This window comes from Cupressus sempervirens, chromosome 11, assembly GCF_028749045.1.
Source record: "Cupressus sempervirens isolate cs-2001-9-10 chromosome 11, ASM2874904v1, whole genome shotgun sequence".
Taxonomy (NCBI): Eukaryota; Viridiplantae; Streptophyta; class Pinopsida; order Cupressales; family Cupressaceae; genus Cupressus; species Cupressus sempervirens.
In genome coordinates this window covers 218,981,578-219,007,585 of record NC_143128.1, presented here as the reverse complement: position 1 = coordinate 219,007,585, position 26,008 = coordinate 218,981,578, and positions in this window count along the sequence as shown.

Here is a 26,008-nt window from a genome sequence, read left to right as displayed (position 1 = left end):
GTGTGGGAGAGGGTCTATTGATGTTGGGGATGGTACATTCCATGATGTTCTTTATGTACCCTCATTATCAACTAATCTCCTATCAGTATACCAGATCACTCACACAGGTTCAAGCAAGCATGTTGAGTTCACTCCTAATTCAGTGGAGATATGTGAGTTGCATAGTGATTCTACAGTTGCAGTTGGAAGAGCAGATCATTAATCAATACTCTATCTATTTTCTCACTTTGTTCTTGATAATCCTTCATCTATTTTGCTCACTCACTCTAATGATGTGAGTAAATTATGGTATGAGCAATTTGGGCATCTTAACTTTTGCTATTTGCATCAGCTCAACCAACAGAGTATGGTCACAGGGTTGCCTTCAATTCAATTTTTAGGCGGTGTTTTCTAAGGTTGCATTTTTGGTAAGCATCCTAAGGAAAAGCTTGACAAAAGTAAGGCATGGAGAGCTTCACAGATACTAGAGTTAGTTCATAGTGATTTGGGTGGTCCATTTTAGCTTCCTTCTTTTAGTAGGGCTCGATATGTCCTCACATTCATTGATGACTTTTCTCAATATACTTGGGTGTTTTCTGAAATAGAAGTAAGACATATTTGATCATTTTTAGGACTTGAAAACATTTGTAGAGAAGCAATCCGGGAAAGCCATCAAAGTTTTGTGCATAGACAATGGTGGTGAGTATGTCAACCATCGGTTTGAAAGATTTTTTACTTTAGAGGGGATTGATTTACAACATTTAGTTCCATACAATCCTCAACAGAATGGTGTTGTGGAACAGAATAATAGATCCTTGAAGGAAATGGCAAACTGTATGACTCACTCTAGATCTCTTGCACCACAATATTGGGTAGAAGCCATTAACTGTGTTTGTTATATCCAAAACTATTTTCCTCACTGAAACTTGAAGGGAGTTACTCCTTTTGAAGCTTGGAATGGTTGGAAACCATTAGTTAAGCACTTTCAAGTTTTTGGCTCTCCTACATGGGCCCACATTCCTACAGAGAAACACAAGGCCTTGGATCTGTAGAGCAGACCTTGGATATTTGTAGATTATCCTGATGGTGTGAAGGGTTATCAGTTGCTCCAGCCTACTACATATGAGTTGTTCATTGAGAGGAGTATTTAGTTTGAGGAGGGACCGTCAAGCTCCCTCTCTATCACTTCTCCAACTCCTTCTACTTTGACATTGGAGTCACTTGGAATACATGACAGATCTTCTGATGAGTTAGATTCACCTGAGCTATCTTCTAACTCCACTTTCGATGCAAAGAGTGATTTAGAGGACTCACCTCCTTCCTCTTCTAGTCATCATTCACAGGTTGATGATTCTCCTCTAGATTGTCCACTTTGGGCTAGATAAACCTTGTAGTCTGCAAGTGATTGGGTTGGGGATCCATCAGACACCAGGTAGACTTGTTCACAATTCTAGGATGCTCCACATGTCTTCATTGCTACTACCTTAGATCCATAGTCCTTTCATGAGGCTTATGGTATTCTTGAGTGGGATACAACTATGCAGGAAGAGTATAGTTCCTTTGTGAGGAACCACACTTGGGATCTTGTCCCTCTTCCTAAGGGAAGAAAAATTGTTCGATGTAAGTGGATCTATTAGACAAAATTTGTAGTAGATGGGTCAGTTGACAAACACAAGGCTCGCTTGGTTGCTAAAGGATTCTCCCAAGTTCCTGGGATTGACTACTCTGAGACTTTTGTGTCAGTAGCTTGAATGAATTCCATTTGACTTATTCTTTCTATTGCTATACCTAATTGTTGGGAAGTGCATCAGATGGATGTGAAGAGTGCTTTTCTTCACAGTGACCTTCATGAGGAGATCTACATGGAGCAGCCACAAGGTTTCCTTCAGGATTCTTCACTTGTGTGATGTCTTTGAAAGTCTCTCTATGACCTCAAACAGGCTCCTCGGGCTTGGTATGCCAAGATGGACTCCTTTGTTCTATTAGCTGGGTTCACTCTATGTCATTCTCATCCTACTATCTACATTCTACAATAGGGTGATTCACTCCTATTTTTGGTTTTGTCTATTGATGACTTGTTGATCACAGGAAGTTCTTCACCCACCATTAAGGCTGTCAAAGTTGTCCTTCAGGATAGTTTCTTGATGACTGACTTGGGCTTAATGCATTACTTTCTTGAGATTGAGATCTTTTAGTCTCCTTCTGGGATCACCATCACATAGTCCAAGTATGCTCTAGATTTACCCTTGAGGTTTCATATGGATGATTGTAAGCCTACTCTGACTCCCTTCCTTTCTGGAGTCAAACTTGAGGCTCAATGTTCTTCTCTAGTTGTTGATGGCACCTTGTATCGCCAACTTGTTGAGAGTCTCATTTATTTGACTCATACGAGACCTGACATCTCATATAATGTAGGCATGGTCTCTCGATTCATGTAGGAGCCTCATGAGCTACATTGGAAAGTAGCCAAGTGGATCCTTCACTACATTTAGGGTTCTCATAGTTATGGGACTCACTATGCAACATGTATTGAGCTTGATTTTGTGGGCTACACAGATTCAGATTGGGCAGGTGATTCTCAAGATCACATGTCTACTTTAGGTTATGGCTTCTCACTTGGTTCATGTCCTGTTTGTTGGTTGAGCAAGAAGCAGTCTACTATTGCTCTATCTTCTACTGAGGCTGAGTATCAAGGGGCTGTGAATGCCGCTACTAAGGCCATTTGGCATCAACATCTTCTCACTGAGTTTGGTATCCAGATCAAATGGCCATCAGTCATATTTTGTGACAACCAGAGTGCCATTCAGATCTCATGGAATTTGGTCCATCATCAATGGACCAAATGCATTGAGATCCACTTGCACTACATTTGGGAGCTCATCCATGGTCATGTCATCAACCTTCACTATTGTTTGACTTCCGAGCAGGTTGTTGATATCTTCACCAAACCCTTCACTGAGAGCAAGTTCCTCAATTTGCGAGCTTTGCTGGGGGTGCTGGATGTTTCATCTTTTGGGGGGCCCTCTTCCTCTCACTTGGACTCCTAATTATTTTTGGGGGTCTCTTCTCTCTCTTTTGGGGGAATTTTATGTACATGGGTACCTCGTCAGGCCTGGCTTGTCGAGACCCATTTCTCCATCCACTTAAGCTTCGCTTATGAGGAGGTGCTACTGTAGTTTTTAAATTTTTTCTAGTGGGTTATTTATTTTTTCCTATATTGCTAGTTTCTTCCTACACTTTTAATAATATTTCTTAGGTTAATAAAGCATGTCTTATTTAGAAAGTGGTTGCAAGGTGTCACCTTCCTACATGTGAGCATCCATTAGCTATCTTAGGAAGATACTTTGCATTCTTTAGTCCAATAGATGGTTGCTCCTCATTGGTCAGTGTTGCCACCTCCTCGCTCTTCCTAGTCTATATAAGCATGCTACCTGGCTTGTATTTGTGATCGATTTCTTTTGCATCCTCTTAATGCTATTTTGCTTCTAGCATTTACATTACTCTCTTGGAGAGAAACTCTATGTTGCTATCTTGATTTTGTATCATTTGCATTAGATATCTATTCTTTGCACTAGTTTTTTGAATTATCAATCCTTTTCAGAATCTAACATAATGTTCATAAGTTCTACTATTTCCAAATCTTTTGTTCATAAGTTTCTATAAATTCTGAACAACCAAACTGATATAATGCCTTTGTAGACTTGCTGAAGATGGTCTTGAATATATTAGACCTATATGTGAAGTGTTACTTGGAGTGTAATAACTATTCTGTAAGGGTTTTATACCTGTTATAAATCGTAGAAGGCAACAATACTAAAGGAGCAGACCTATTGTTTTTTTTGTGTCCTTTATCCAGATTGCTGCCTCTTACTTATATGGCACCCAAGAGGCATGTCCTAAGAAAGGAAATGACTCTTTCCAGGTCGGCGCTACATATAAATCGATATTTATATTGCCCAGATTGACATCTCAAGAACATACAATTAGTTAGTAAACATACTAACTATAACTATGTAATTTATAACATTATTAAATGCTCCAAGGAAGACACCAATTAGGTGAATACTATAAGGTATTTAAGAGGACAATCCTTTCTAAGGATCTTCATGTTTTACTAGATTTGTACAATCTACAGTTTAGATCAATTATGTTATCAGAGTTATATAGAATTAAGACTCCCTCTTAAATTGATAATCATTTCGAGAGATAATATATCTAGCAACATCAATTAAGATGAATATGCATAGACTAATACTCTATATCTATCTGAATCTTCTAAGCATGTGGTATCATGGAACACATGATACTATGTCATATAACTATACTTGTGATATGACTATCAATTATAGTTGTGATAACATTATTGCTTGGAATACAATATATAGGATACAATCCAGAGAATGGTTAAATTATTTCTTTATCCAATTTGTGACTCATAGGTATTGGTAAACCTATATCACAATATGATCATAAGTTAAGATCTACTAGTACACATGATAAAATCTAAAGAATGATTAAATTCTTCGTTTATCCAAGTTTTGATTCATAGGCATAATTTTTTTTACATCACAATGTGATCTTGAACTCATCTAGATCTGACAATAGTTCTCTATTGTTCAGTACATTATCTTAGAGATCATCATCTCTCATAATGTCTTTTATACTTCATTATCTCAAAGATCGTCACCTCTTAGATAATGAATATAAATGGTGAAGCCCATAATAGTCAATAGCTTGACAATAAAAAATTTAACATAAAATTATTTTATTAATAATTAAGGAATATAATTGTATTATAATTAAACCATACCAAGTCTTTTCCTGAAGCGATCTATCTTCACTCAAGAAAGAGGTTTTGTAAGAATATCCGCTGTTTGATCTGCAATGCAAATGTATTCTAATTTTACAAATACCTATCTACCTTATCTCTTACATGATGGTAAGGAATTTCAATATGCTTAGACTTGTCATGAAAAAATGGATTCATAGAAATCTTGATGGAACTCTGATTGTCAAAGTGAATAATAGTGGGATTCATGGGTTGATCAAGTTATCCCACAAGTAACTTTCTAAGCCAAATTGCTTCCCGAGAGGCCATTGCTGCTATAATGTATTCAACTTCTATGGAACTCTATGCTATTGATGACTACTTTCTGCATATCTATGATATCATTGCCGAGCCTAAACTAAAACAACATCTTGAAGTGCTTTTCATATCATTAACACTTCCACCCCAATCTGAGTCTATGAATTCATGTAAGTCCAAGTCAACTTTCTCGTATTTGAGCCCAAGGTTAAGAGTTCCATGTAAGTATCTTCTAATGTATTTGACTGCAACTAGGTGAATCTCCTTTGGCTCACACATAAATTGATTTACGAAATTAACATTAGAGCAAATATCAGGTCTTGTAGTTACCAAGTACACAAGGGACCCAATCATCTATCTGTAAAGAGTAGAATCTATGGAAGGTGATTCTGTTGCTGCTTCCTTATGTTTGTGTAGATTAGTCTCCATTGGGGAAGAAATATGTCTATAGTTCCACATTCCAAATCCCTTCAAGATGTTTAATGTATACTTACCTTGATTAAGTATGATGCTATTAGAATTCTACCACACTTCTAGTCCTAAGAAGTAATGAAGGAGTCCTAAATCTTTCATATCAAATTCTTTGATTAGATCTTTCTTGCATTGATCTATAAGACGATCATCACCTATTATTAGTAAATCATCAACATATAGTATCAAAATTATCATATCATATTTATCCCTTTCATAATAGAGATTTGGATTAGTTTCATTCTTAGAGAATCCTAAACTGGTGAGATACTTATCAATTCTTTCAAACCATGCCCTTGGAGCTTGGGTAAGCCCATAGAGAGCTTTCTTGAGCTTGCGAACAAAGACTTTAGGGTTATGAGTTTCAAATCCTTCAGGTTGTTCCAAATATAGCTCTTCTATAATCTTTCCATTAAAAAAAGTTGTTTTCACACCCATCTGATGTACTTTCCATCCCTTCAATGCTGCAATAGCTAGGATTGCTCTTATAGAGGTGTATCTGGCAACTGGAGCAAAGGGTTTTTCATAATCAATTCCCTCCTTCTAAGAAAATCCCCTAGCTATGAATTTGGCTTTATATTTTTCAATGCTACCGTGAGCAATATGCTTGATTTTAAATATCCACTTAGAAGAAACAATAGATTTTCCTTCAAGCCTTGAAACAATTTCCCAAATGTCATTCTTAATAATGGATTGGTATTATTTTGTCATAGCATTTTTCAAAGCTGTATGTTTAATAAAATCTAAAGCATTGGTTGGTTCTGATTTAGATAAGTACTCATGTTTGTTGCATAACTAGAGAATCTTTTGGGTCTTTTTCTTTCTTTGAAGGTTCCAGATGGTGCATCAAAGTCTTGTGCTTCCTCTATAGTCTTCATAGCCCAAAGTGGTCTTTTCTTAGGATTTTGAGTTTCCTCAAGATTAAGATTTTTAATTTCATCTTCAATTTCTTCAATGTTCTCCCTTTGAAACTCATATTCATGATTTTCTTCAAAACTAGGCATATGTGTAGGATCTTTAGAACTAAGGGCTCTTTTGAATGTTAAATCTTCTTCAAATATTACATCCCTACTAAGTTCAATGTTTTTCTGACTAGGTATGAAAACTCTGTATGCATTAGATGTTTCACTATACTTGACAAAATACCTTTCCTCCCAGAAGGTTCTAACTTAGTTCTCTTTTTCTTTTGGAACTTGTACATAGACAGGGCACCCAAATATCCTAAGATGAGTTAAATGATTTTTTGACCAGGTATGAAAGTTCTATATGCATTAGATGTTTCACTATACCTAACAAAAAAATACCTTTCCTCTTAGAGGATTCTAACTTACTTCTCTTTTCTTTTGGAACATGTATGTATACAGGGCACTCAAATATCCTAAGATGACTTATATTTGGTTTAAGCTTAGAAAAGACTTCTTTGAGAGTTTTATCTCTAAGGTAGGAGTGAGAACTTCTATTTTTAATATAGACTATAGTACAAGAGGCTTCTGCCCAAAGATAATACTCTAAATTTTGATCAAGTATCATAGCTCTTGTTGCTTCTATAATTGTTCTATTCTTCCTTTTTGCTACCCCATTTTGTTGTGGGTTATAAGGAACAATATACTCCCTCTTAATTCTTGCTTCTTTACAAAATTCTTTATACAAATATGAAGTGCATTCCCATCCATTGTCAGACCTAAAAGTTTTAATTTTGTGTCCTGATAGGTTTTCGGTTAAGATTTGAATTCTTTGAATCTCTTAAGGATTTCTTCTATTTCTTTACATTTTAAGAAGTAAACCCATATTTTCCTAAAAGAAATCATCTATAACAGTATATAGTACTAGAATCCTCCAAGGGAATGAATAGACATAGATCCACATAAATCTAAGTGGACTAATTCTAAAACATTATTAGTTTTTCTAGTGCTACCTTGAAATGGATTTTTGGTGTTCTTACCTGGAGCACATCCTTTGCATATGATCGAATGATCTTTATTCAACTTAGTTAAACTAGTAACCATCTTCTCCATAGTTGATAAGGTTTTGTAATTTAGATGTCCTAACCTTATATGCCATATTTCATTTACATCAGCAACTTCATGAATTAAGGCTTGAATAGGTTGAGTAGGTTTAATATTTAAAGGTATCCCTTTCTTTGACCAATTAACTTTGATTTATTAAATGAAGAGTTCTTAGACCAAGTCATTACCTTACCATCTATGCAACTTTGTGTCCATCATCTTCAATTGTTGTAACAAAGATTATATTCCTCTTGATTCCTAGTACATAGAGTATTCTTTTGAGATGAAGAGAAATGCCTGACTTCAGTTTCAAGGTGTAGTTCCCAATTCCTTTGGCAAGATGAGTCGAATTATCACCTATGGTAACTTCATCATAAACTACTTCTAATAATATGTCTAGTACTTCTTTGTATCTTGTAATGTGTCGAGATGATCCACTATCAATTACCTAGGCTTTTCTTGATAATTCACTTGATAGTGTTGAATACAATACACATTTCTCAAGATCATAATTTTCATCTTCTTAGTAACGTTTGTACAATTTACTTGTTGTTTTGAATTTTTAGGGCAATTAGATTTATAGTGTCCAAATTTTTCATATTTGAAGCATTTTATTTTGGATAAATCTTTCTTGGGTTTGTCATTTCTTTGATTATGCTTCTTCTTCTTGAAATGCTTCTTCTTACCTTTATAGGAATTTGTGTTGAGAACATGAAGTTCGTCATTTTCAATTTTTATTTTTCCTCATTTCTTGAGTTGCCTAGATTCTTCTTGAAGGTAATCTCGTTTAAGTCTATTGAAGTCTGGAAGTTTGCCTCTAGCACTTACTCCTTGTGAGAATATTTCCCATGAATTTGGTAATCCATCTATCACCATTAATGTTAATTCTTCATCATCAATTATGTACCCAATTATTGTAAGTTCATCTCTTAGACTAACCACCCTTAGGAAGTATGAATTCATAGATTCTCCCTTTCTTATTTTTATATGATTTAGTTACCTTTTTAGTGATAGGGTTCTAGTTTTATTATTAACCTCATATGCATTGATTAATGCACTCATCATTTTAAATGTCATTTGATGTTTTGTTAGCATAGGTAGTATTTCAATTTTAACTCCATCTAATATGATTCTTATGGCTTTCATATTTCCTTTGATCCACATAGTTTTATTAGGTTCAATATCAGGTTCTTGGATTCTTTATCAAGAAACTATGATACATCATTATTGTCAAGAGCCATCATAATTCTAAATTTCCATGTAATAAAATCCTCTTTATCATCAAATCTATCTTTGGGTCTAATTGTACTAGCCATTGTAGCCATTATAGGAATGATTCTAGATATGTATCTTTAGATTTGATTACTAATTTTTAGAGCCAAGGTTCAACTACCAAAGCTCTGATACTATGTAAAATATTTGAAAATTCTAAACAACCAAATTGATATAATGCCTTTATAGACTTACTGAAGATGGTCTTGAATATATCAGACCTATATATGAAGTGTTACTTGGAGTATAATAATTATTCTGCAAATGTTTTATACCTGCTATAAATTGTAGAAGGCGGCAATGCTAAAGGAGAAGACCTTTTTTTGTGTGTGTGTGTCCTTTATCCACATTGCTACCTCTTACTTATATGGCACCCAAGAGGCATGTCCTAAGAAAGGACATAACTCTTTTTAGGTTGGCTTTGCATATAAACCAATATTTATATTGCCTAGATCGATATCTGAAGAACATACAATTAGTTAGTAAATATACTAACTAGAACTATGTAATTTAGAACACTATTAAATTGTCAAAGGTAGACCTTGACTAGGTGAATAGTATAAGGCATTTAAGAGGACAATCCTTTCTAAGGATCTTCATGCTTTATTAGATCTGTATGATCTATGGTTCAGATTAGTTATGTTATTAGAGTTATATAGTATTAACATTGTGTGTCTAAGTTTTTTATTAATAAATCTTGTTGCAAGTTTAACTACTTGTTAACTGATGACACACCATATGCCTAGAGTTCCCAATGTGGAAACCTAGCTCTGATACTAGATGTAACACCCTGCTCGAGAACCCAAGAAGACATAAAGAATACAGATCTTTGTGAATGAATTTTCTATTATGAGTTTCAAATCCTAGCTCTTATCAACTTTTGAAGTCTAAGACAATGGTGAAACCCTTGCTAATCAAAACCCTCCCTATTTTTCAACAAAATCTTTAGTTTCAATTCTAATTTTTTTCCTCCAAAACATTTGTAAAAATGAAATAAAACCTTTTAATAAAGATCCCTAAGCCTACCTAGGGTTTCTATTCTCCAATATTTTAAGACACCACAAAATTTATTAATTCATAAATATTATAATTTATCTTATCTTGTAGTGTACATTTAAAGCCTTTTTAAATTAAAATATTCCTTTATTTCCTTTTCTTTGATTTATTAATTAGTGCAAGGGCTTTTTTAAGTGTAATTTATTATTTGCATTAATAATAATTAAAGATCATTATTTAAATTCAACTCTGTTTAATCATTATTAATTAAATTCTTGTAAGAAATTAATATTAAATATTAAATATTTAATTTCTCTTTGTCTAAGTTTCCAAATTAGATTTTTAAATTAAACCTTTTAAATTGAAGCACTTATTTAATTGCTTAAATATCATCATATTTTTAATATCCTTTTTAATAAATTAATATTTAATAGTTTCCAATAGCAAATAATCAAATCCACATTAAAGCAACATCAAACCAACCAACCAAAGTCAAAGCCAAACAACACAATTAAAGAAAACTCATGATTTCAAAAGGGTAGACCGTCAAATACATGTGATGCAGGAGCATCCTAGGGTGACATGTTATCCTGCTCATCCATGTTTATTCTGACAGTTGTTGCTGAGTTGTTGTCATTGCTAAGTGCCAGTAATTATTCAGTATCAATCAAGTTGCAGTCATTGTCGAAGTCATGTTATCTTATTGGTTGTCGTGTTATCCCATTCATTTTGTTAGTGGTCGTTGAGCTATTCAGTGTTCGGCAAGTTATCCAATGTTGGCCAAGCTATCTAGTGTTCACAGAGTGTTACTTTAAGCACCAAGTGAAGTTATTTTATTGATGCTTGGTTCCTTCATTGACTGATTTTTCTATGATTGGTTCTTAGTTTGATCCAACTGATGTATTTAAATTGGATCATGAATTTAATGATAGGATCTTGTCTTGGGATGCGTGCAAATTGTTTGGAGGTCGACCTTTCCATTATGTAATGCTCCAAAATTTTTATAAGCCATTTTGGAAAGTATAAATACAATGCTTAGGCTTAGGTTAGAGGGAGAGCTAAAGTGACTTAGAGAGTAGAGAGTATATGTCACTAAATTCATGAATTTCAAGCTGGGTCATGGATTTGAAGTTTTATTTTATAATTGGTTGTAACCCAAAAGGTCTTAGAGCTGGGCATGTATGTTAATAATATGATGAATCAATAGAGTGTTGTTTCTCCTTCTCTCCTTGACGTTGTTCTTTGTGTGTTTTCTTTTGTTATGTTACTCATCAAGGTAGTTCAATAGTTAGGTGTGACTTTGGCCCTAGCTTTTTTAATCTCTCCTTGTGTTAGGTGGTATCAAAGCTTGAGGTTTGTTCCTGTGGAGATTGGATCATGTATAACCTTAAATTAGATTTGGTTGTAGGGTGACATATTTGCAGATTTGACCTATTACTTGCAAATGGTTAGGATCTCACAGGAACCTATTTGTAAAGATGGTTTGAGGTAGAGGAAATGCTAAGACAACTATTATGGACATGTTGAGACAGATTGCAGCTAGATTAGATGTTATGGAGACAACCCAAAGGAGAGGAGTGCATCTTGATGATGTGAGTGATGATGAAGCAATGATACCAAACCCTAATCTGGAGTCAGAGGAAGATCAAGATGAGGAAAGATTGTTGAGAGTGTTGTCTAGGGGGCATTCAAAGCCTATTATAGAAGTTGTTCTGTATGATGGAAAATTGGATAGTAATGTTGTGTTAGATTGGATCTCTGATATGGAGAAGTTATTTGAGTTTGAAAACACTCTTGATAATAGGAAGGTGAAGATTGTAGTCACTAGGTTGAAAGGTCATGCCTCACTATAGCGGGAGCATTTGCAAACCGATAGACAGAGAAGAGGAAAGGAGAAGATCAGGACTCAGCTAAAAATGGTGAACAAGGTGAAGAAGAAGTTCCTTCCTGTTGATTACCAAGTTAGTTTTTTGAGAAAGATGCAAAGTTTGAGACAAAAGGACATGACTATAAAAGAGTATACTGAGGAATTCTATAGATGGACATCACATCTAGACATGTAGATGATGAGGTTAGGAAAGTTGCAAGGTATCTAAATGGATTGAGATCTGGAATTTAAAATGAGATAAGTTTTGTGAAACTAGAAAGTGTGGAAGAAGCATATCAATACGCCTCGAATGTTGAGGAGATCTTGACAAAGAATAATGAACAAAAAAAGAGGTAGAGGTAGATCTTATGGAGAAGGTGGCAGATCTAAAAATTCTATGCAAGATAAGGGAAAATTTGAATGGAAAAGGAAAGATTGAGTGGAAAGGTGGTAATTCTTATTGATAAGGTACTTATTCTTACTGAGGAAGAGGTAATTCTTATTCTAGAGATGGTTTTTGGTGTAATTGCTTTGATATGGAAAAGAAGCGCATAGATCCTTTGAGTGTAGATATTCTGGTGATAATGAGAAAGGTAGTAAAAATGTTGTCATTCAAGGATATCTTGAAGGTTCACCAAGTGCGCCTGAGGTTGGAAAAAATTTGATGGTGAGAAAAACTTTGTGTAATAAGGGAATTGATGAGGAACTTATCCTAAGGAGTCTTTTCGAGACCAGATGTAAGATGGCTAGAAAATGCTGCAAAGTGATAATTGACAGTGGAAGTTCAACAAATTTGGCATCAGAAGAGCTAGTTACAAAGTTGCAGTGGTAGAGGCTGAAGTATCCTAAACTCTATCATGTTTCATGGATCAGGGATGAGCATAAGATATTGGTAAGTGAACAATGTATTGTGAAGTTCAATATTGGAAATTACTTTGATGAAGTTTTGTGTAATGTTATGCCTATGGTTATTGTCATATTCGGTTGGGAAGACCTTGGAAATGTGATAGATATGCTATACATGATGGAAGATTAAACCAATATACACTTTGGGTGAATCAGAGAAACAAAACATTGTTACCTTTGATTGAGTCTCATGATGAGATCAATTGTACTACTATGAGAATTTGCATGGTTAATCGAAAGCAATTTGAAAAGGAAATGAAGAAGAATCAAATCTATTTGACCATAATTCCTAGAAGACTGAGTTGTGCTAGTAGTAACTGAGTGATAGAAAATAGTGATGACCAAGTGACAATACAAGCTAATAGTGTTAGTCAAGTGACAATAGAAATTGCAAACTTGTTGAATGAGTATAAAGAAATTGTTGCAGAGGATATACCTAATGGTTTACCATTAGTAAGAAACATAAGTCATTGTATGGACCTGATTCATGGAGCTAGTTTTCCAAATAAAGCACCATATAGATTGACACCTACAAAGAATGAGGAACTTGAAAGACAAGTGCACGGGTTGTTACAAAAAGGTTTGATTAGAGAAGTTTGAGTCCATGTGTTGTACCTACTATATTAACACCTAAGAAGAATGAAGAATGGATAATTTGTACTGATTCTAGAACTATTGACAAGATCACAATGAAATATAGGTTTCCTATACCGAGGATGGATGACATAATGAATTGTTTGAGTGGAGAAAAGTATTTTACTAAGATTGATTTGAAGAGTGGTCATCATCATATCCACACCAAAGAAGGTGATGAATGGAAAACTACTTTTAAGACAAAAGATGGTTTGTATGAATGGTTGTTTATGCCTTTTGGTTTGACTAATGCACTTAGTATTATCATGAGGTTGATGAATGAAGTTCTTAAGAGATTGTTGGGTAAATTTGTGATTTCTTATTTGGATGATATTATGATATTTAGTAAGACTAAGGAAGAACATCTTAAGCATGTTAGATGAGTATTGTAGAGATTGAAAGAGGAGAAGTTGTTGATTAATTTGAAGAAGTGTTTCTTTATGCAAGAGGAAATTGTGTATTTGGGATTCATGATTTTAGCTGATGGTTTGAGATTAGATCTTGAGAAGGATAATTTTTTTTTGGAATGGCCTACACCTGAGAATGTGGGTGAGGTGAGATCATTTCATGGTTTGACTAGTTTCTACAGTAACTTTATAAAGAATTTCTATTTGTAATGCTATGATTGAGATAATTAGAGGAGATAAAAAGAATTTTAAGTGGACACATGAAGATGATAAGAATTTTGACAATTTGAAATAAAAGGTTGCTGAGTTACCTGTATTGGCTTTGCGTAATTTCAACAAGATATTTCAAGTTGAATGTGATATAAGTGATAGTGCAATAGGGGCTATGTTGAGTCAAGAAGGTAAACCTATAGCTTTCATTAGTGAGAGGTTGAATGATGTTAAAAGAAAGTATTGTGTATATGATCAAGAGTTTTATGCTATTGTTCAAGCCTTGAAGAAGTGGAGACATTATTTGTTTCCTAAGGAGCTTTTGTTGTATGCTGATCATAAAGCTTTACAATATTTGGATAGTCAGCATAAGTTGAATCAAAGACATATGAAGCGGGTTGAGTACTTTCAAAGTTTCGCATTTGAGATAAAGCATAAAAGTGGAGTTACTAACCAAGTTGATGATGCCGTGAGCATAAGACGGTGTTTGTTGATTGAGATGAAGGTTGGAGTTCTTGGTTTTGATAAAATAGAGTTGTATGATATTCACCCTGAATTTTATGAGGCATGGAGAGAGTGAAGAGCACCAAATCTATCATGTCAAGATAGTAAGTTCGATGATGATGGGGACACAACCCAAGAACAGAATGGACACAACAGAAAAGAGGGAAAATATATTAACTGAGAAAAAAAGCTAGTACAAATAGTACAGAGAAATAAACTTCAAAACATGCCCTAAGGGCTTACAATAGCATAAATCTGGAGATAATTTCTCCTTTCAGTACCTCCTCTCAAACTCCACTCCGAATTGCCTTTTACAATGTCAAAAATCTCCTTAAATAGAACCCGAAGGGTTAAGGACTAGGAGTACATTCTAGAAAGTGCTAGTAGGCATCCACTGACCAAATAGAAGGTTCCAGAAGCTGCGTTAGAAGTCGGTGCAAATCTAGAAGAATCCAGAAACGGTAACCGAACTTTCGGGAGGCATAACTTTTGAACCATAGCTCCGATTGACGAACTGTTTACATTTTCAAAAATCTCTCGAAGTTCTCTATAGCCCTATGGACAAGCATCGCTCGTCCCCCATTTTTTGGCTCTTTTCAAGGTCATTTAATGCGCCTAACCTGACTTTGAAGCATTCTGAGGAGGTCTCCAAAACTCAAAAAATTGCAATAAATTTCAAACCGTGGGGCCTTTTGACCTGATTCTTTTTCTGGAATGCTCTAAATCACAATTACATTCATCTAGCCAATTTACACCTTCTAGGTCACCAAAATGATGGCCAAATTGCATGCTCCTATTTTTTCGGAATTTTCTAGCACACTAATAGTTGAACTGTGAGAGTTGAACCTTTATTTGACCCAAATGGGTATCCAAAAATGAAAAGAAATGAAACATAAACTAAGTCTAAGTGCAATTTTTTGGGTGACACAGGATTAATGCCCTTAGACCTCTGGATGCTCCTACATCAGATGAATATTTCTTTCAAGAAGGTATGTTGTTCAAAGAAATTTAGTTGTGTATACCACGAAGTTCTATGAGAATTAATTTGATTAAGGAAAAGCATGGTGGTGGTTTGGTTGGACATTTTGGAATTGATAAGACCTCGAGTTTGCTAAAGGATAAGTATTATTGGCCACAAATGTATAATGATGTTCATAAGTTTGAAAAAGGAGTAAATTAGAATACTGGATTGTATAAACCTATTTATGATCTTGAGAAACCTTGGAATGCCATTAGTATGCATTTTTTTCTTGGATTACCTAAGATAGGAAGAGGGTATGATTCCATATTTGTTGTTGTGGATATATTTTCTAAGATGACACATTTTATACCATGTAAGAAGACATCATATCTTGTGCATGTTGCTAATATTTTCTTCAAAGAGATTGTTAGATTGCATGGATTGTCAAAATGTATTATTTTTGATAGAGACAATAAGTTTGTTCGTTATTTTTGGAGGACTTTTTGGAAGAAGATTTATATTGAGTTGAAGTTTAGTTCTACATTCCATCCACAAACAAATGGATAGACAAAGGTTGTGAATAGAAGCTTGGGTAATTTGTTGAGATGTTTAGTTGGAGATAAGCCTAGTAATTGGGTAATAGTATTGGAACAAACTAATTTTGCATATAATAATTCTATGAATAGGAGTACAAGAAAAACATCTTTTGAGACTGTTACTGGAATACAGCCTAGAGGAGTATCAGATTTGAGGGATGTTGTTGGTGAAGAGAAGATAAGTGCTAAAGGGGAAGAATTTGTTGGTTTTATGAAGTCTTTGCATAAGGAAGTGAAACTGAAGTTGGAACAAAGTAATTTGAGGTATAAGGAGAATATTGATAAGTCTAGGAGATGTCATATTTTTGAAGTTTGTGATGAAATGATGGTTGATTTGAAGAGAGGCAGATTTCCTGTTACATATAGTAAGTTGAAGATGAAGTTTGAACCTTGTAAGATCTTGAGAAAGTTTGATAGTGGTAATGCTTATGAAGTTGAGTTACCTGATGACATGGATATATCTCCTATATTCAATGTTTTCGATTCATAAGTATCATGAGTCAGATGATGAAGTTGTTCTACCTGATGATTATCCTAAGAAGCAAATTGAAGAGGTTAAATATATTGTGGATCAGAGAGTTCGTAAAAGCACAAGAGGAAAATGTTACTATGAATATTTGATGAAGTGGAAGAACATACTAGTTGTAGATGCTACATGGATTTCTCAATTTAAGTTGGATTCAACTCAGGTTGTGACATCTCAATGATTTAGGAGAATTATTTCTTTCTACCCTAGTTGTCTAATGCAGGAGCATCCTGGGTTGATGTGCTATCCCACTATCCCACTTATCTGTATTCATTTTGCTAGTTGATGTCAAATTGTAGTCATTGCCGAGTGCCAGTAATTATTCAGTATCAACTGAGTTACAATCATTGTTGAAGTCATGTTATCCTATTGGTTGTCTTGTTATATCATTCATTCTGCTAGTGTTGGTAGGGATATTCAATGTTGCCTGAGCTATCAAATGTTGGTCGAGCTATCCACTGTTGACTGAGTGTTCCTTCAAGCATCGAGTGAACCTATTATCTTATTGATGCTCGATTGAGTTGTCTATGATTAGTTATTATATTGAGTTGACTAATGTATTTAAGTTGGATTGTGAATTTAATGATAGGATCTTGTCTTGGGATGCACGTAGAACATTTTGAGGTTGACCTTTCTATTATGTAATGGTCTAGAATCTTCTGTAAGGTATTTTGGAAAGTATAAATAGGATGCTTAGCTTTTCCATCACTCCTTGTGTCAACATTTCCTTCTTCTTAGGATAAGTAATTATGATGTGGCTAGGATTGGACTTGAACATTATCTCCCAATGCTTACCATTGAGTTATTATGATAGGTAACACTCATATTGACAATTTAGGGAAATTTATGAATGGTACCTATAACTTACATGTACATGAAAAGAATATCCATATATATAAGCTAAACAAGAAGCAGGGAGTGGTGCATCATATAGATATTGAGTAGGAGGTGACTACAACTTTGTCAAAGAGAAATATAAAACACACACACACACACACACACACACACACACACACACACACACACACACATACAAATATGGCATAAGTACCATAAATGAATCATGAGTATAGATAGAAACATGATCCAATATAAATAAATCATCATGATGAATCTAAAAGAATCATTATTTAAGGACACATCATATGGCATTATCATGAAAGAAGCTATATATACTTACTCAAATACATGAAAGCAATTATATTTACTTACTAAGATAAATTAAAGCATCATCATTACCAACGTAATCATTTTCATTAGATAATATATGAAATGAAATAACTATATAATCAATGTGAATATATAACCAAGTCATTAAGTAATGCCATATAAAGATAACTCAAATATCTCTTAAAGATAAATCAAATATCTCTGAAACTAACACATGCATGAAAATAGGCCTAAAAAAGTTTGACATTTAGAATAGAAAAGAAAATTATGGGTGGGCGCTACATCCACCTCCCTAAAATTAGGATTAATCAAAGAAGCCTATTACAAAGATATAAAACTAAAAAAAAAGAAGTGTGGGTCCTCCTAGACCCTTCCATATTGTAGGAGGATTAGACTCAGCTGCAAACACCCTCTAAATTGATTTACCAACATATCCAATTGTGGACTTTGAAGATGTATTTTTTTTTCCTCAAAACTATGGTGTATGCCAGGGATAATTAGTTTATCTATGACCACACTATCCACAAGAGAAAAAAAAATCTACTAAAACCACCATTTGCTCCAGATGTAGATTTTTGAAAACTACCCACACTAGCATCCTAATTATGACCTTGAATGGCTCAATATGATCTATTGTAGATAATACATTTCCATTTGTGATATTTCGTTGACTGTGAACTACCACTGCTACAATATGAGAACTTCATATCTTGCTGATACTAATTACCTTCTAAGAATGTAGAAGGGTTCCTAGAGCTTCCTACTTCCTCGGACTAGTTGTCCTTGGATGGTCCTAAAAAGGAATATCCTTTAGCCTAAACCTAATAGAACACCCTTACCAAAAGTCAAATTTGACTCAACTAATGCAACTCACAAAACCACATCCTTAGGGGATTTAGGTTGGAAAACATTAACGCACCCAATGATGATATTATTAAGCCCTCTAACAAAATGTTGGACCATCAATGATGAATTGTCATAGATTCCTACATAATCCATGAGGTCAAATAATTTGTACTCATACTCTATAGTGTTCATGGAAAACTTCCTTAGGTTATGAAACTCATGTGCCCTCTATTGATTACACTACTCTAGTGGGAAACTCCTACAAATGTTCGCAAGGAACAAATCCTAGGTGACAATCTTCATATCTAATCCAATTTATTTTCCTCTGTCTTCTGCTAGTTGGCTGAAAAATCTCTAAGTGAGCAATGACATGCCTCTCTTTGATGTTAGTGTCAAAGTCTTGCATAGAAAAATATTTGTCTAGTGTGGTCAACCAATTCTTAGGTGAGTGCATCAAGTTGGTGTACCAAAAAGAGGACACCCAACAAAAAAATAAAAAATCTCAATAATCCTATCAAGTTATTTAAAAGTGAAATGCAGGCCAGGCTTGGTATCTAAGGCTGGCCATTATAAAATTATAAAACTCGATAAGGTTTTAAGAAACATAAATATTTTTTTGTTGCCTACCTTTAAAGGCATTTTTATACCCTCAAATGATAACAATAATGTGGATTGCAGAGGTAAAAGACAAAACTTGATCAGGTTTGTGAGGAAAAGAGGTTTTTTCTTGCATTTTCGTCCATGGCAGCTCACAAATGAGGTAGGTCTTCATTCTTTTCATCGTTTATGTATTTTTCCATCAAATTTTGTAATGTGATTTTTTAATTTATAATTTTTATGATTATTTCTATAATTTGTAATTGTTTTAAAATTATTTTAATATAGATGCATCAATGAATCCAAGAAAATGAGGGAGAGGCAAAAGACCACCTCCTACACAATCAAACTCTCCACCCATCATGACAACCACAAAATACTCCACCCATTTTGACACAAACACAAAATCCTCCACCCATAGTGACACAACCACAAAACCCTCCACTCAATGTTCCCATTCAACAACCACCATCACCTGTAAACTCTCCATGCATACCATTACATCATTTAACTATCACAAAGAGGACCTAATAAACTACCTTACACAAAATAGTGCTAACATTACCCAAATGGTCAATAGGTTGTGGTCATCTATACTTTATCACCTCTCAACCCTAGTAGATACACTTGAACAAATGACCCAAAATTTAAATGAGATGTCTAGGGAGGTTACAAAATGGGGTATATGGAGGGATAGGTGTTGTGCATTTTATGCCAGTGTGTTATCACATCAACAAGTGAAAGATAAAGACATAAAGAAATGTACTATATGTTCTCTTTTCACCGATCCTATATCTGGCAACTCCCTATTACACACAACCAAAATTTTGAATATTCATTGGTGCACTCATACTAGGACAAGATCATGTTTTTGGGATAGGTGGTATATGGTACTTGACCTAACACCATGTAATAATTATGAGGTGCCTCTATATTTTTTGAGAATTCTATATTGTGAGTTCATCCTTAGCGAGAAGCCAAATTACATTGACATTTGTGAGTTCCAAGGTAGAGGGAGAGGCTCTGAGCATGATAGACTTGGGGCTCGTAGGGTGGTACCACAACATGAGAGGAGACTTACAACACAAAAAAACATGCCTCATGTTGTGCTCCCATCAATTGTAAAGGAGTCTATTGATTTACAAACTCTTCATGTAGTTGCATCATTGACATATGTTATCATTGAGCATGGCTCACAATTAGGTGATTTCCCTTCACCTATGACACCTCAACCATCATTAGATGCACATTTAGGGTCATTAAAGCCTACGAGAGCTCCATCATCATCAGCTATGACACTCAGTCATCACAACCTATGAAAACTCCATCAACATCACTTGCACCACCAATGTCATCCCCACTTCCGTCACCTGAACCACCAGTACCATCTTCGCTTGTACCACTTGCATCATCATTATGTGCATCATTACAATCTTTGAGGCCCAATCAAAATTTTTGTTTTATTTTTTAGTTCATGTGTGATGGGATGGATATTGAGGCATCTTAGGATGGAGTGTCATCTCATCCATGTGTACATTGTGGGCATACTTTTTATTCATATGGAGGTGGGGATTTCACACTCATAGATGATTTGATGACAATGGTTTTTAGCAGATAAGAGACACAAGTTTTTTTTTTGAGTTTTGACATGATATTATTTAATCACCTAAATATCATAAAAGTATTTTTTATTATTACAAAGCACTCTAGATTGATATGTGAATAATATGCAATGCAGGGTGCAACAAGCAGTATAAGAACACCACAGAGTACTCATTCTACTAGAGGTGCGAGGCTAGGAGAAAGAACACCTGATGTAAAGTTTTTAAAGTATTCTTAGAAGTATAATAATATATTGGCTTTGAAATATTGTTTCTTAATTAGTATGACACTAACAACATAGAGTTCCCTAAATGTTGTTTCTTAATTGTTTTACAATGAACACCCAATCTCTAAGAAGTCTTACAAGGAAGCCAATAAAATATCCATGTCCAAGTTAAGTTGATGAGCATATCTCATCTAATTACATCATGCAAAGTTTCTTGCACATTGAAACCTTTCCATCTCCCACACTCATCATTCCTCTTCCATGTCCCATAACTATCATCCCTCTTTCATCCAACTCTCGTATAGATCCTCTTCCATTTCCTACGATTATTTAAACCCCTCTTATCAATCCTCTTCCATCTCCTACCATCATTGAAACCCTCCCATTCATCAAATCCATTCAATTCCCATCTACATATCTTACTCCTAGCATTACCGAAACCCCATCCAATGAACCTCACGAGTTTTGACATGATATTATTTAATCACCTAAATATCATAAAAGTAAATTTATTATTATTTTATAGAGCACTCTAGATTGATATGCGAACAATATGCAATTTAGGGTGCAACAAGCGGTATGAGAACACCACATAGTACTCGTTCTGCTAGAGCTGCAAGGCTGGGAGCAAGAACACCCAAGGTAAATTTTTTTAAATACTCTTAAAAGTACAATAATACATTGACTTTGAAATTTTGTTTCTTAATTGGTATGACACTAACATCACAAAGGTCCCTAAATGTTGTTTCTTAATTTTTTTATAACAAACACCCAGTCTCTAAGAATTTTTACAAGGAAACTGATATAATATCCATGTCCAAGTTAAGTTGATGAGGACATCTCATCTAATTACATCATACAAAGTTGCTATCACACTGAAACTTTTCCATCTCCTACACTCATCATTCCTCTTCCATGTCCAATAACTATCATCCCTCTTTCATCCAACCCTCTTATAGATCCTCTTCCATCTCCTACCATCATTGAAACCCTCCCAAATTCATCAAATTATCCAATTCCCATCCACATATCTTGCTCCTAGCATACCCGAACTCCATATAATGAACCTCATGAGTTCATCCTCCATATACCTGTCCGCATCAAAGAACCTCCATATCACATAGGGTGTCTTGCAAGAGTGTGGTGATCATGAATCTCCACTTCTATTTCTTGACAAGGTGCCAAAAGTTCATTCACATCTCTCTTTTCCTTCCTAGTCTCTTTGTTTTCAATTTAGGCCTTGTAGCCTTTTTGAGCCTCAAATTTTCCTATCTTTCAACTATCCTTCCAATCTCATCCTACAAGTCCTTGTGTCTTCTTTCCCTCCTATGATCTTCTTTTTATTATTGTGCCTTCTTTCTATTTACAACATTATGTCATATTTATAACAATACTCTTTACTATTTTATAGGGCTTGTCAGGTGCTGAAATTTCTCAAGTTGATGATGTCATGCTTTCTGCCATTAACTTTGGCCTTGACAACTATGTGGTATGATAGCTTGCACACCTATCAAGTTTAAGATTTGGATTGAACTCATGATTTTCTTATTGATTCCTCTTATGTTATATTTTTTTCTTCTTTAGGATAGTCCATATAGCTTAAGGTCTAGAGGAAAGGGAAGGAAATCAACAAGAGCACTGAAACAAAAAATGGTATTAAATACAAGTCAAGTTTATATTCTGAAATTTATTATGAATGAATGTATATACATGTAATCAATATTGATGAATACATGTTGACTTGTTTGTTGAATATGTGTAGAAATAATTGAGTTTTGTAGAGTTGATGAATACACCTTATAAGACTGTCGATGTTGAGGCAATGGAAGAGGTAAAAATTCATATTTTCCTTCTCATAAATTTTAGGTTATAGTATGAATTTTTTCTATATACATATTAAATAGTTTCATTTACAAATAAATACATGTTTTTTTTTTCCAATTTTATAGTAATTATCAACAATTTGGCTTATTAACATGTGTTATTTATCTTTTACCTATTACAATAGTCTTTGAGACTTCGTGCAAATCCTTTCCCATTTCATTTTGTTAGGAGTCTTGAGTGCCAAAGACGAGGTCAAACACAACATAGGATAGAGGTATGTTTGTAGATTCTTAGTTGAAGCCCTCTTGTGATCTCAATTTGGATTGCTTGTGTGTGTGATAGAAATCCTTAATGCCTACTTTACAATTCTAGCATTTTATCACTTATCATATAGGTTGTGCCTCATACCAGAACTGATTTATTAGTGGTTGTGCCTCTTGCTAGCACGAGAGATCCATCTTAGCCTACAATACATTTTTAATATTTTTTTACTCTATTTGGAATCCCTAATGCTACTCTATAATGCTAACATTTTATTGCTTACCATACAGGTTGTGCCTCATACTAGCACTGATTCATTAGTGGTTGTACCTCCTACTAGCATGAGAGATCTAGCTTAGGCTGCAGTATGTTTATTTTTATTTTTTTACTCTATTTGGAATCCCTAATACCACTCTATAATGCTAACATTTTATCACTTACCATATAGGTTGTGCCTCATACTAGCACTAATTCATTACTGGTTGTACCTCCTATTAGCATGAGAGATATAGCTTAAGCTGTAGTTCATTTTTTGTTTTCTTACTCTATTTGGAATCCCTAATGCCACTCTATAATCTTAAAATTTTATCGCTTACCATATAGGTTGTGCCTCATGCCAACACTGATTCATCAGTAGTTGTGCCTCCCATGAACATTGATTTATCATAGTTGTGTCTCCCATCGTCACTCTACCTCATCATTTTGTTAGGATTCCCACCCATTGATGAAGGAGCACATTACTGCTATCATTTAGTCAAACTATGGGATAAAGAGATGCGGTAATGAACAACTTAACTATCAACAATTTAGAACCCAATTTATAGTTATTTTTATATTACTTATAGATAAGATATTTGATATAGCATTTTAATTTTTCTTTTGCAAACACCTAGCGAGCCATAGACTACATCAAAGAGGCTCAATTTTGATGTTCCTATATAGTCATAGACATTGATAGTGATATACATATGTAGTTGTGGTCATCACATGACATTGACATTTGTTCGACTTTTGTAGTGTATATATTTGAGATTTTTATTGTGCACATTCAACATTTCTATTGTACACATTCAACATTTGTTGGGTATTCAACTTTTGTATTGTACCAACAAGATGTAAAATATTTTTGTAACTATATGATTGATATGATATAATACATTGCTCATTTTAATATACATTAAACTTGGATTTCCATCCAACTTGTTCAGTGTGTGCATACAAACTTGTATTTGATCTTACTTTCTTGCATTTAATCAAACACATGAACATTCATTATTTAATACAAAAAACGTAACATGTTTATCAAATTTATTATAACATGTAATCAAACTCATATGTCACTTATTTTGATGTAATAAGACATGAAAATTAAAAATATGTCATGAATTTTGTATTTGTGTCAAAGATTGCAATTCGATAGTGCTTAGAGACCCCTAGGGAAGCTTCCACTCAGTGTGGTTGATATTGTCAGAGTGATGTTGTGGCTGAAATGAGATTGGTCCTAGCCTAAACTTGACCAATCAGAGCTAATTGAACAAATGATTTGATCCTAAGATCAATGGTTTGAAATATACACAATCTTTCTCATTTGAACTGAGCAACATTGCAACTGTTGGCATTAGGTGAGATAGGGATGCCAAATCCAAAAAAAGTTGAATCTCTAAAAAATGAGATAGGTTTTTGTAGGCCTAGACAATGTGATTCTGTAGCACTTGACAGTTTGTCAATACCTTGTACGAGCTCAAAGAAATGTTCAATCAAAGATCACATCTTGATGGTGCTTAGAGACCCTTAGGGATGCTTCCATTCAATATGGTCAATACCGTCAGAGGGATGTTATGGTTGAAATTAGGCTAGTCCTAGCCTAAAACCAACCAACTAGAGCTAATAGAGTAGATGATTTGATCTTAGGACATACGACTTGAAATAAACACAACTTTGCTCATTTGAACTAAGCAACATCGTAACTTTTGGCATTAGGCGAGATAGAGATGCCAAATCCAAAAAAAATTGAATCTCTAAAAATTGAGGTAGGTTTTTATAGTCCTAAACAACATGATCCTATAGTACCTAATAGTTTGTCAATACCTCACACGATCTCAGAGAAATGCCCGATCAAAGATTTTAGCCCGATGGTGCTTAGAGATCCGTAGGGAGAAAGTGGTGAGGATTGGATGGTTGAGAATGTTAAAAAGTCCAAGGAGACTTTAAACCTACTAAATCTATGGTTTTGACATTTAAGTAGGTATTGTACTCAGTTGGGGACTTAGGGGTTAAGGATAAAGAGTATGATAGGGAGGTTGGATGAATCATTCACTGATTCATGCTCTTGGTCTTCTTGCAAGACTCTTAAGGTGTCTCTTCTTCACCCCTTTGTCACCTATAGGACTTTAACTATCTTAGGGTCCCCTAGTTTCTCTAGACATCCCAACTACGAAGAAAGATTACACCATCAAGTCAAAACTTGATGCTTTCACACTTCATTCACTATGGCCCTTACAACAACATCAAGACTCTCAACCTCCAACTCCTAAACTAGACCTTGTAGAGGTATGTAGGTGTCATCAAACACTCAAACTCAACCAATTAGGTGAGTTAGAAGTCCCATCAATTCCATCTTCACACCCAATTTCTTATTTTCTTCACAATTAGGCCTAATAGGCTAGTAGTCCCAATTAGGTCTCCTATAGCGAGAAAATAAGATTTTTCTCCTATGCCTTCCAAAGGAACCCTATAATTTATTTTTGTTTTCTTGGTTCATTTTCCATCCCCTTAGATATTTTTGGGGTCTTGGGGTCATACCCTTCCATCCATTACCCTAACCCAATTTAGGTGAAAATAGGTCTTTTTAGGCTTCACTAACTACTTTAGCAAAAAAGATTGTTTTGGGCTTGTTCTTGAATTGGTGTGAACCAATACATAGATTCAAGAAAATATGGGAACCAAAAGGTGCACAAGTGATAGAGTGGATCTTTAACTCCTAACTACCTAGTGTCATTCAAAACAAATAAATTGCTCACAAAATGCTTCAAGATGTTGAATGCAAAAACACACAATCCATA